Genomic DNA, 11443 nt, shown 5'->3' with positions numbered 1-11443 from the left:
ACGAGTTTATTTGTTTCATTAGCTCTAGTTCTAGCTTACAACCCCACTTTCGACTTTGGAATAGCTTAGCGCAAGACAATTTACTCTCAATCACTATTCCTTTGGGTTCGACCCTTGACTTGCTACTATACTTGTATAGGGGTTAGTTGAGTGTATAAATTTTGTTTGACCGTCTGGGGAAGGTAGCCCAACGACCTACCATTTCACCATCGATCACTTTGTAAACCTTATTTTTGGGTAAGTTTTAGAAGGAGAATTAGATCATAATCTTAGCTTAGTTGAGAGCTTCTCTCTCTAGATATAGGGGTTAGTTTTAAGAGTAGATTTTAGAGAGAGAAAGTGAGGAATTTTAATGGTGATTGAGAGATTGAAGATTCAATGGTGACAATTGTATTGGAGATCTTCTTTATTATCAATGAGCTTTTCTAAACTCTATCTCATTTATTGTTTTGTTTAGTATTCATGTTTGGATTCTTTGATTTTGATTGGAATTTGATGATCGATATTTGATTAGTGTAATTGTTCTTCTTAGATTGTTGATTGTTGATTTCTTTAGTTGTTAGTTGATTTGATGATGTTGTTAGAGTAGTTGTTTGGTTAGGGATATGGTGAAGCTTATAAGATGTAATGGATTGATGTAAATTTGGGATAATTAATGGAGTTGATGATGTGATTAAACTTGGTTGATTGATCATGTGCATGAGTGTGATTATTTAAAGAGTAGCTAACTTTAATTATTGCACTAGATTGCATTGTAAGTTCACATTGATTAATCATGTGCATGTGTGTGATTATTTAAAGTGTTTCATGGAAGTTTCATCAAGCAACGAAGGAAGGTTGCCAAAGAATGAAGAAGATTTTGCTCTTTCTACTACCTTGAAAAAGGTGGTGTTCATTGAGCCTCCATGATTTGGAGGAAGGGTCGAGCTTAGGACCTTAAGCAAGCGCTTCCCGGGAGGCAACCCGGTGTTTTTGGTTTTTGAATTTTTCTTGTTTTTCCCTCTTTTATTTCCTTTTCTTTTCTTTCACTTTTCTACTTGTTTGGATTTGTAGGATGAACTTTTCGGGATTGGATTTCTCCAAGCAAGCATGATGAATGGAAGGTGTTTGCGGTATTTGTCAAGATTATGTTCGATTCTAATCGAAATTTGAGGTAAAGGGGTAAGAATTTTAGTAAGGTAAGTTAGGAAATTCATGCTTTGAAAGTTGAAGGATGTTGATGCCTAGTGAGTTCTTGTGGTGGGTTCATGAATCTCAAACTTTGAGCTCACTAAAAATGTATTTTCCTACTGCCTATGTTGGTGTTCATCACCATCATGATTCATGTACGCACCTAAGAACACATCAAGCATCAAAGAAGAAAAAAAAAGAGAAGAATAGGGAGCATGGCTGGTGCGGGCACACCAGGGTGCTGTGCGGCCGCACAGGTGCCTGGTGCGGGCGCACCAACCATGGGTGCGGGCGCACACTAGCCCCGGCCACCCCTTATCTTTCTTCTTCTTTCTTTCTTCCTTCATTTCCTCATTTCCTCTCTCTCTCCTCACGTTGCTCATCACCCCCAAACCCTCCCTGTGCGCACCTCAACTCCCTCCATTCTCCATCAAATCTTCATCAATTCTTCACAAAATTCACTCCAAATTCATTAAAATCTAATCTAATTCCATTCTACTCATCAAAAATCACACAAATTCACTTAAACAAACACCTAATATGTCTCCTCCATAGTTGGGTATAATTTGGGGCTTTTGTGTATGATCGAAATTGGAGGCTCAAACTTGTTGAAATTTTCTTTGTATATGGTATAATCATCTTCTATAACTTCAATTTTCTTAATTATATCATTTATATGCATGTTTGGAATTTTTGTATGAGCATGAATAGTGGTAGTATGGTTTTTGTGGATTTTGATGATAGATATTGATTTTGGATGAAATTTTGTGATGTTTGTTAATTGATTGTGCATAACATTGTCTTGTTCGTTGATTTTGTAGTCTTTGTGATCATTTTTGGTTGGAATTTGTTGAGAGTGAAATTTGGAATTTTGGTAGTAAGGTGCCCATTTGATATTTGGTTGATTGCTTGTGTATTGGATTGTTGGTGAAGGTTTTTCTTGGTTGTTTGGTGATTTTGGTTGAATTGGATTGAGCTTGTATATTGAAGGAAGTGTTGGTTCTTGAGTTGGTAATTCTTGGAGTCTTGGTGTTGAATTTGAATTGATTGATTTTGGTGAACAATCTAGCCATAAAAATGTCAAACCTCATCAAAAAGTTTACTAAAAAGAGAAAAACCAATGTCTCCATTGAAGAACCTAGACCTAACACATCATCTTCATCTTCACAAAAACGACCTCCAACACCACTACTAAACCGAAAAAACCTTGACCCCGACAAAAAGATCCTCTACTAAAAGCTCAAAGATGAGAGAACCCTCAAACCAACCCGCCACTATCTCCAACGCAACATGACTAGTTTGGGGATAGATGAGGATGTTAGAGAGTTGCTCCTCAACTTGAGAATGGGTTCCTTCATCAATGATTCTTTCCGCACCTACAAGGAGCCATCCTTGGAGTATTTAGCTACTTTGGATCTTGTGCCCGTGGGAGGGCAATATAGGGTGCGATTTCAAATCTTCAACGAGTTCTTTGACCACTCCTTGGAGGAATTCAATGCGGCTTTGGATTTTGATCCTCATGGTGATATCTACGATCTTGAGCCGTACATCATTCCGGAGTATGATCAACATTCTTGGTGGGATGATATTTCGGGGGGTAATGAGTTTGTTACAAGTGCCGCCAAGATTTCCATGGTGTACCAACCTTGTCTTCGGGTGGTGCACCGTCTTTGGGGTTATGTTGTATTTCCCAAGTAAGAGTTGGGGAAAATGAGCAAATTGGAGCTCAAAGTTTTATGATTGGCCACCCGTCCCGATTATCGTGGCCGTTTGAACTTAGGGTATGTGTTTGCCACCTATTGCCATTCATTGAGAAGCCGGAGCACCGGGGAGATACCATGTGGGGGAATGGCTAATAGGCTCTTGACTCGCCTCCACCTCGATCATTACTTGCCAAGCCATATTGCAAGGAAGTTGGAGATGGCACTACTATTTTCCTTGATTTGAAGCAATTGGGTCAAGTGCAATTCATCTCCAAGCACTATGAAGATGGGAAGTATGAGTGGATGAGGGATAATGAGCATTGGTGCTACTTGCCTAACCCCGGGTTGACCTCCTTGCACCGAATCAACACCGAGAACGTGTGGCACGTTCCCAAGTCTTATAGGCGCCCCAACTATGACTCCGAGGATGATGAGGAGGATGATGATGAAGAAGAAGAACAACAAAATCAACAACAACAACGTAACGACAACAACAACAACGACAACAACAAATTCCACAACAACAAGTTCCACAATAACAACAACAAGGGCAACATTCTTATGCTAGTGCCGACTTGGAGGCACTTAGTGCGCAAATGAGCGGCTTGCAAATCCGCTTGGAGGGCATGTACAATCAAGATTTCGAAGCCATCTATAACCAAATGAGAGGTATTTCGGATAAGCAACAAGGTATGTTTATGCAACAACAACAACTTTATAATGCGGAAGTTGACCGCGAGAACATTGTTCCCCTGGTCAACTATCCTTACTTTCCGCCCCAGCAAGGTCCTATACCTTCATATGGGCATCAGTATTGGCAGAGACCTTTCGTCCCCGATACCGAGCGTAGTTTCTATCCGGATGAGCAAGGTAATTACGATTACAAGGCTCCCGGTGGTTGCGACTATAGGGGTGATCCTAACTACCCCTTTGTGCATCCTAACCACCCCTACGAGCTAGCTTTGCCCAATAACTTCACCCCTCTTGCCCCTTGGCAATAAGATAACTTTAAGGGGCATTATGGGTGGCGCGATGGTTTCACCGGAGGTTGGGAGAAATATCCACCCCCAACCTTCGATGACCACATGGGCAACAATGACCCCAATGGGGCCGGGCCTAGTTGTAGTGGTGGTGATGGTAGTGGTCATTAGTTCCCTTTCTTTATGTGCTTTTTGCCTCGATCCCTTATGTTTTTGGTGCTTGCTTTGTATTGTTGGGATGTTGAGATGTACCATTATTTAGCTTGGGGAAACTAATTATTGACTCGGTAGCCAATACTTGTTGTTGTATGCATACTTTGTTTGCTTGTTTGATTTCTATGCTCTTCTTGTTTGGTTTGCTTCATTTTCTTGATCTTTATGCTACTCCTCTTGATGCATGATTGTTTGCTCGATATGCTTGGTTTCATGTTGTTGTTGTGATGATTTGACTATGATGTTGTTGTTGTGTTTGCTCCCTTGTATCCAAATCCCTTTGATCCAAAACCCTTTGATCCAAATCCCTAAAATCCAAATCTTGTAGCTTAGTTTATTTTTCTAGTTAGATAGTTGTTTTTCTTGTTTTCTTAGATTTTCTTTCTTATACTCTTTGATAGTTTAGTTCTTGTTTTGCTTAGTTTAGTTTCCTTTTATTTGGTATTTTCTTTTCTTTGTTTTGAAGTTACTAACCTTTTTCTTTGTTTATAGCTTCTTTTATTTTTCCTTTTCTCACTTGGCTTTTTTAAGATGCTTTTGGTCTTGGAATGCAACGAAGGTGGTTTCTTTTTGCCCTCGTTTATTTTGCTAAGCATGGATAGCCCGGTGAGACCTTTCTAATTTTTCTCTTTATTTTTCTTTGGTTACATAGACTAGGATTAGTTTACGGGAAGTTGAATGGTTCGAGGATGAATGCTTGTTAACACATAATGTGTTTGGGATCGATAACGATGATGTTATTCGATCACTTGTTTGTCGACTGGGATTTATATGTGTTTAACTTGCTTTCTAGTCCATTTCACCTTTTTCTCCTATTTTCCTTTTTCTATGTTTCCTTTTCTTTTCTTTTCTTTTCTTTTTCTTTTCCTTTGTCTTCTTTTATTTTCTTTCTTGTGTTGTGGTATGCTTTTGAGGCTTATTTTTCATTTTTATTTCTTTAGGAATTTGACTTTAATTTATACATTAGACTTTGTCTTTTGCATGATTTTCTTCCTAGGTAGTAAAGGTATACACGGTTTGAGACTATTTTCGGTTAACTCTAGGATAGGTGTATGCTAGGGTAGTTGGTTTGAACTAGAAGGATCATGAAGCCGGATTCTACATGTTTGTGGCATGCTTGGTAGTTGCTCCCTATAGTCAATTTGACACCACTAGTGAGTTTTTGCTACATCCATGTGAGGTTCATTGTTTTTCAAGCCTTCAACCTACTTTGTATGAGTAGTGTGGATCCTTGACTATGCACACCTAATCTATAAAGCTTGATGTATGATTCTTAAACCCGAGACCGAGCTATCTAGGGAGGACAAAGGCACATTTTTCGGGGTGGTATTTTTCATTTTTAGGATAGTTTGTATTATCTTTATTTTTGGGTTTACATTTGCCTTCTTGCAACCATTTGAGCCTTATACCTTCTTTTCAAGCCACATCTTTAGTTCTTTGGCTTTTTGTTTCATTTTCTTTATATTCTTGGTTTTTGTGAAGCAAATTGATCATGTATGATGGAGTTTATGGTGGTTAAGTTGGAAATTTGGTTTTTATGAGTGCAAGTTTGTGGTTAAGTTTTCTTTGTGAATAATGGCAAGTGTTTGAGTAAAAGCCGTCCTTAACCATAAAAGGCATGGACTAATAAAGCCGTCCGAATTTAGCAAAAGCCAAGGACATTGCAAGTTCAAGTAACAAAAAAAAAAAAAAAAAAAAATAAAAAAAAAGAAGAAAAATTTGAAAAAGTGAAAATTCAAACATATTTTGATGTATTCTTTTCTCCTTCTAAGCATTGAGGACAATGCTTCATTTTAGCTTGGGGGAGAAGCGTTTACGCTTTTTGTATATATTTCTTGTGAGTATAGCTTCAAGTAAGCTTGGGGGTGTTGTTTTTGTTTTGTTGTTTCTTGATTGTGTTTGCTTCACTTTTTAGGAAAACCACCAAATTTTAAATTTTAGCCTACCTTCACCCTTTATGCCTTACGTTACAACCTTGGGGAAAGACCTTTCGACCTAGAAAGTTGAGTCACTATTCGGGGGAGGGAATCATGGGTCATTGCCTAAGGAAAGGGGATGCATAGTCAAGATTGTCGAGTAGCCTAAATAAAATCTCTTTTTCCGGTTCCTTCGAGGAATCATTGGGATGCTCACTAAGGGGAGATTTGAGACTAGAGGGGAGAACGCGGTAAGATCGTTTGGGATGAACGTGGATTGTGATGTCTAGTTCCTATGCCTAGCATACCCTATGTTTCAATCAACCTTAGATATCTTGAAAAGTGCATACCTTGATTACTTGAGAAAGATTTTCATTCATTTGCATTATAGTCTCTATGTAAGTCCATTTTGCAAAGGTTTTCTTTTTATCTTTTCTTTTCTTTTATGGATTTGCCTCTTTGATGTTTGGTGGAGAGTTATAAGTCAAACTCCTAGGACACCCTTACGAGACCTCACTCGTCCTCATAGGCGACTTTGGGGTTTAAAGGGCTTGTTGTAGCTAAAACAACCGTGATTCCTACGAAAGTGAGTCTTAGTGTACATTCTTATCTTGAGTCTTTCTCTTTCATTTTTAATAAATTTTTCATCTTTGTTCTTTCTTACTTTGTTTTTCTCGAGGACGAGCAAAAGTTTAGCTTGGGGGAATTTGATGAGTGACATTTATGGCACTCATTTGATCTCTTTTTGGATGAATTTCATTTCATTTTATAGCTCTAGCTTTTCTTTAGTTTTCCTTAGTTTTGCTCTATATTTCTTTACTTTGTGCTTTTCGTAGTTAGTTTCTTTATTTTGTGCATTTTCTTGTTTATTCGTTGTTTTTCTCTATTACTTGTTTGTTTTCATTTGGTTTTAGGTTATGATCGATCATCCAAAGATTTCCGAGCTTCCCTTCAAACATTTATCATTGCATTTGATGCCTTGTGCTAGCATTTTGAGCTTCAAGTCTAGAGGAACTTAAAGGGCAAGTTTCAACACCGTTGCACGCATGCGGTGGGGGCATCATCTATGCCTCAAACCCACCAAAATGTCCATATACTTGCTGCCTACTTTGATGTTCATCACCATCACCAAGTTGTGTGCACTAGGATGATCAAGGTCGAAGAAGGGGAAGGAAGACCGTCCTAGGTGTGGGCGCACAGGGGGTCTATGCGGCCGCACAGGTGGCACGTGCGGCCTGCACAAGAGGCGCGTGCGGGCACACCCCCCTGGGTTTGTGCTCGTGCGCCTCCTCTTCTCCCCTATGTGCGGCCGCACCGGCGTGGGTCTATTTTTGGACGTCATAACCGACTTCTCCTTTGTATATATAGTAGTTTCCTTCTATTTTTAGAGAGAGTTTTTTCATTAGCTTTTCATTAGATTTTCAGTCATAGAATTTTAGAGAGAGAATTAGAGCTTTGATCAGATTTTGTAGAGAGAGAAACTCTAGTTTGAAGAGAGAGAAAATCATGGTGTATTGTTGATGATTCAAGATTTCTTCATTGCAATTGATCGTTGATCAAGTTTGGTAAGGATTACTCATCTTTGATTTCAATATAAGTTTGATTTTAGTTGATTTTATTTGTTTTTCATATGATTGTTGATTGTTTGATATTTGATTGAAGTTTGATTGAAGTTTCATTGATTTTTGTATTAATTTTAGATTTCTAATATGATGATGATGAAATTGTTGATTAGTTGTGTTTTGATCTTAATTACTATGATTAGTGAGTAGTTTACTTACTAGGGTAATGGTGAAGCATGTATGAATAATGGATTAGTGTTAATTGGGGATAATTAATGGAGTTGATGATGTGATTAAACTTGGTTGATGAATCATGTGCATATGTGTGATTAATTGAAGATTGGCCAACTTTGATTGTTGCACTAGATTGCATTGTAAGTTCACATTGATACGGACCATTGATTTGTGGCTTGCATTTACACGATTGAGGTGTCTTGTGATGTTTCCTAGCTAGAGTTTATCGTAGTTGACGCTAGTTAGACCTCTAGGAGAATAGCTTGATATGCTCTTTTGGTTTCATGATTGATCTTCCCTCACATTGATTGACTTAGTTGATTTGACCTCCTAATTAGCCATCTCCATTACGAATGCATGTGGATCCTAGCCCTAGTGTTTATCATCTTTGATATTCTACGAGTTTATTTGTGTCATTAGCTCTAGTTCTAGCTTACAACCCCACTTTCGACTTCGGAATAGCTTAGCGCAAGACAACAGACTCTCAATCACTATTCCTTTGGGTTCGACCCTTGACTTACTACTATACTTGTATAGTGGTTAGTTGAGTATATAAATTTTGTTTAACCGTTTGGGGAAGGTAGCCCAACGACCTACCATTTCACCATCGATCACTTTGTAAACCATATTTTTGGGTAAGTTTTAGATGGAGAATTAGATCATTATCTTAGCTTAGTTGAGAGCTTCTCTCTGTAGATTTAGGGGTTAGTTTTAGGAGTAGATTTTAGAGAGAGAAAGTGAGGAATTTCAATGGTGATTGAGGGATTGAAGATTCAATGGTGACAATTGTATTGGAGATCTTCTCTATTATCAATGAGCATTTCTAAACTCTATCTCATTTATTGTTTTGTTTAGTATTCATGTTTGGATTCTTTGATTTTGATTGGAATTTGATGATTGATATTTGATTAGTGTAATTGTTCTTCTTAGATTGTTGATTGTTTATTTCTATAGTTGTTAGTTGATTTGATGATGTTGTTAGAGTAGTTGTTTGGTTAGGGATATGGTGAAGCTTATAAGATGTAATGGATTGATGTAAATTGGGGATAACTGATGGAGTTGATGATGTGATTAAACTTGGTTGATTGATCATGTGCATGTGTGTGATTATTTAAAGAGTAGCTAACTTTGATTATTGCACTAGATTGCATTGTAAGTTCACATTGATACGGACCATTGATTTGTGGCTTGCATTTACACAATTGAGGTGTCTTGTGGTGTTTCTTAACTAGAGTTTATCGTAGTTGACGCTAGTTAGACCTCTAGGAGAATAGCTTGATATGCTCTTTTGTTTGCATGATTGATTTTCCCTCACATTGCTTGACTTAGTCGACTTTCCTATTCCAATTTGCTATGTTCATTGCTATTATTTGCGGATCCTAATCCCTAGCACTTTATTTGTTTGGTTTCTTTATTTTAGTAGTTGTCAGTGCCACCTTTTACCCTTCGTCTTCGACCTAGCTTAGGCGTATAATTGAAAACACTTAGACATTACCGTTCCTTTGGGGTCGACCCTTGACTTACCTATATACTTGTATTTAGCTTTGTTGAGTGTTTATTAATTTTTTTTGGCTTAGGAAGGATTAGTCCAACAACCTAGTTTTCCCCTTGTCAAAATGGCGCCGTTGTCGGGGAACGGTGTCTATGTTTGAGTATTTTTGATTCCTTGAGTCTAGGTCTTTGTGTGTACTTTTCTTTTCTTTCTTTTTGTTTGCTTTATATAAAATGGCATGTCTATCTTTTTCCCAACATGATGATGAGCCTTTTTGTGAATATTTTAATAGACTTAAGGGATTTCTTGACTATAATTGTTGTAGTCTTTGAGAAGCTTGTGAGATTTGTTATCATGGTTTGAATGAGCAAACTAGGGATATAGTTGAAGGAATGCATAATGGTAAATTTAGAGCATTTTCTATTGAAGAAGCTTGGAAATTTTATGTTTGGTTTGCTTGGGAAGTCTATAATAAGGGTAAGCGTGCTCCTATTTTTGATGTGCAATGTGTTAATTCTACCAATGTTAGCATGATTTACCATGATGTGTCACATGATCCCATAGTTGAACCTAGAACATATGCTTCCAATTCTATTTCCTCTTTTGTTCATGATAATGTGTTGCATGTTCGAGCTAACAAATCTCATACATTTGAAAATGTTCCCAACCCCCTTTTTGATGAAAATGCTCATGTTTGTAATGAGGATGATCCTACCTTTGTTTGTTGTAGACACCCAGTTGTGTCTCCCCAAAACCAAACCCAGTGATGAATACCTTTCACGTCGAACCATAATCAAATGAGGTGAAAGTGTGAAAAGTCAAATGTTGCGGTTAGTTTTTATTAAAAATCTTTCTTTTTGTTTTCGAAAACCCACTCTATTTTATAAAAACGTCCAATCCAGTTTAGTTTGGTTCATGATAAGGGTCCAATAATGGTGTAGTTGGATGGGGCTTGAAAAGACCTTTCCAACGATATATTATAAGCCCAATTCTGATGAATAATGAGGAAGTTATGGCCAAAATACTAAACTGGGCCCAAACCGGATTTTACCTACGACCCAATGATCATGAGGAGGGTCCAAAGGTTTAATCCTATTCCTAAACTAATTAGGATTGATTAGAAGCTTCTATAAGTTTCTAAAATATCTTAATTATCCTTTTTTGAAAAGAAAAGATCATAGAGTTTGAATTTAAATATAAACTTTCCTTTTTAAAAGTCCTAATTCCATTCGAATTTAAAGATGTTCAAAGACAGTCAGATATTATTTTCATGCCTCATATTTTTTATCCAAAATTTATATGTTTGGATAGATCTTGAAATTTTCTTTCCAATGATATATTATAATATTAAATCCGAGCTATAACGAAAAAGATATTAAAGGAATACGAAACTCTATCCAAAACTGACACCCTTTCACTATTTCGGCCATATCTTTTTATCTACACAAGATTTTAATCTAATTCTAATTTCATTAGAAAGTATACTTCAAGAGCTTTAAAACGACATATTATATGACTTATTTGGACTTCTAGATCAAAATATATGATAAAAACAAAATCCGCAAAAACTGTCTCTGTCGCGAGGCGACAGACCCTGTCGCCTGGCGAGAAGATAAATTTCTGGCGACAAGGTCGGTTTGTTAGAGACAGAGTGGAGTTTTATTCCTTATCAAATTCTATGATTTTTCGGACTATTTTCCTATAAATAGGGTCCTCAATCTCTGTTTTTATTCATCAACTCTCATCAACAATCATCTATTCTCTCTCTATTCTCTCTTGAGCAATATATGCTTTCTTTCTCTCTCTCTTTCTAAACCAACCTTTCAAACAATATTCCGCATACACAAGATTTAGAATCATCTAGCCAAGTTCGAAGTTGCCTTCGCCCTAGACGTGCAAGGTTAGATATTTTATGAGGGTTTGGACAAAATTTAGTTTAAACTTTATTTAATTTGATTTCAATTTAATTCCTTTAACTCTTTATTATTTTCATTAAAGTTTACTAACTTGTGTATTTTTTTATTAGAAAGAGGTACGAGGCTTCAAAGTAAGTAGATTAGCTTATCCTCTATTTCTTTCACAATGTAGAAAGCATGTTTATCAATGTTTAATTCCTAGTATCATGTTAGGATGTTATTTATTGCTTTCTAGTATCATGTTTAGGTTGCCTCTT

Source organism: Chenopodium album, chromosome 25 (genome assembly GCF_948465745.1).
Source record: "Chenopodium album chromosome 25, dcCheAlbu1.1, whole genome shotgun sequence".
NCBI classification, from domain to species: Eukaryota; Viridiplantae; Streptophyta; class Magnoliopsida; order Caryophyllales; family Amaranthaceae; genus Chenopodium; species Chenopodium album.
This window is presented reverse-complemented; position numbering follows the sequence as displayed.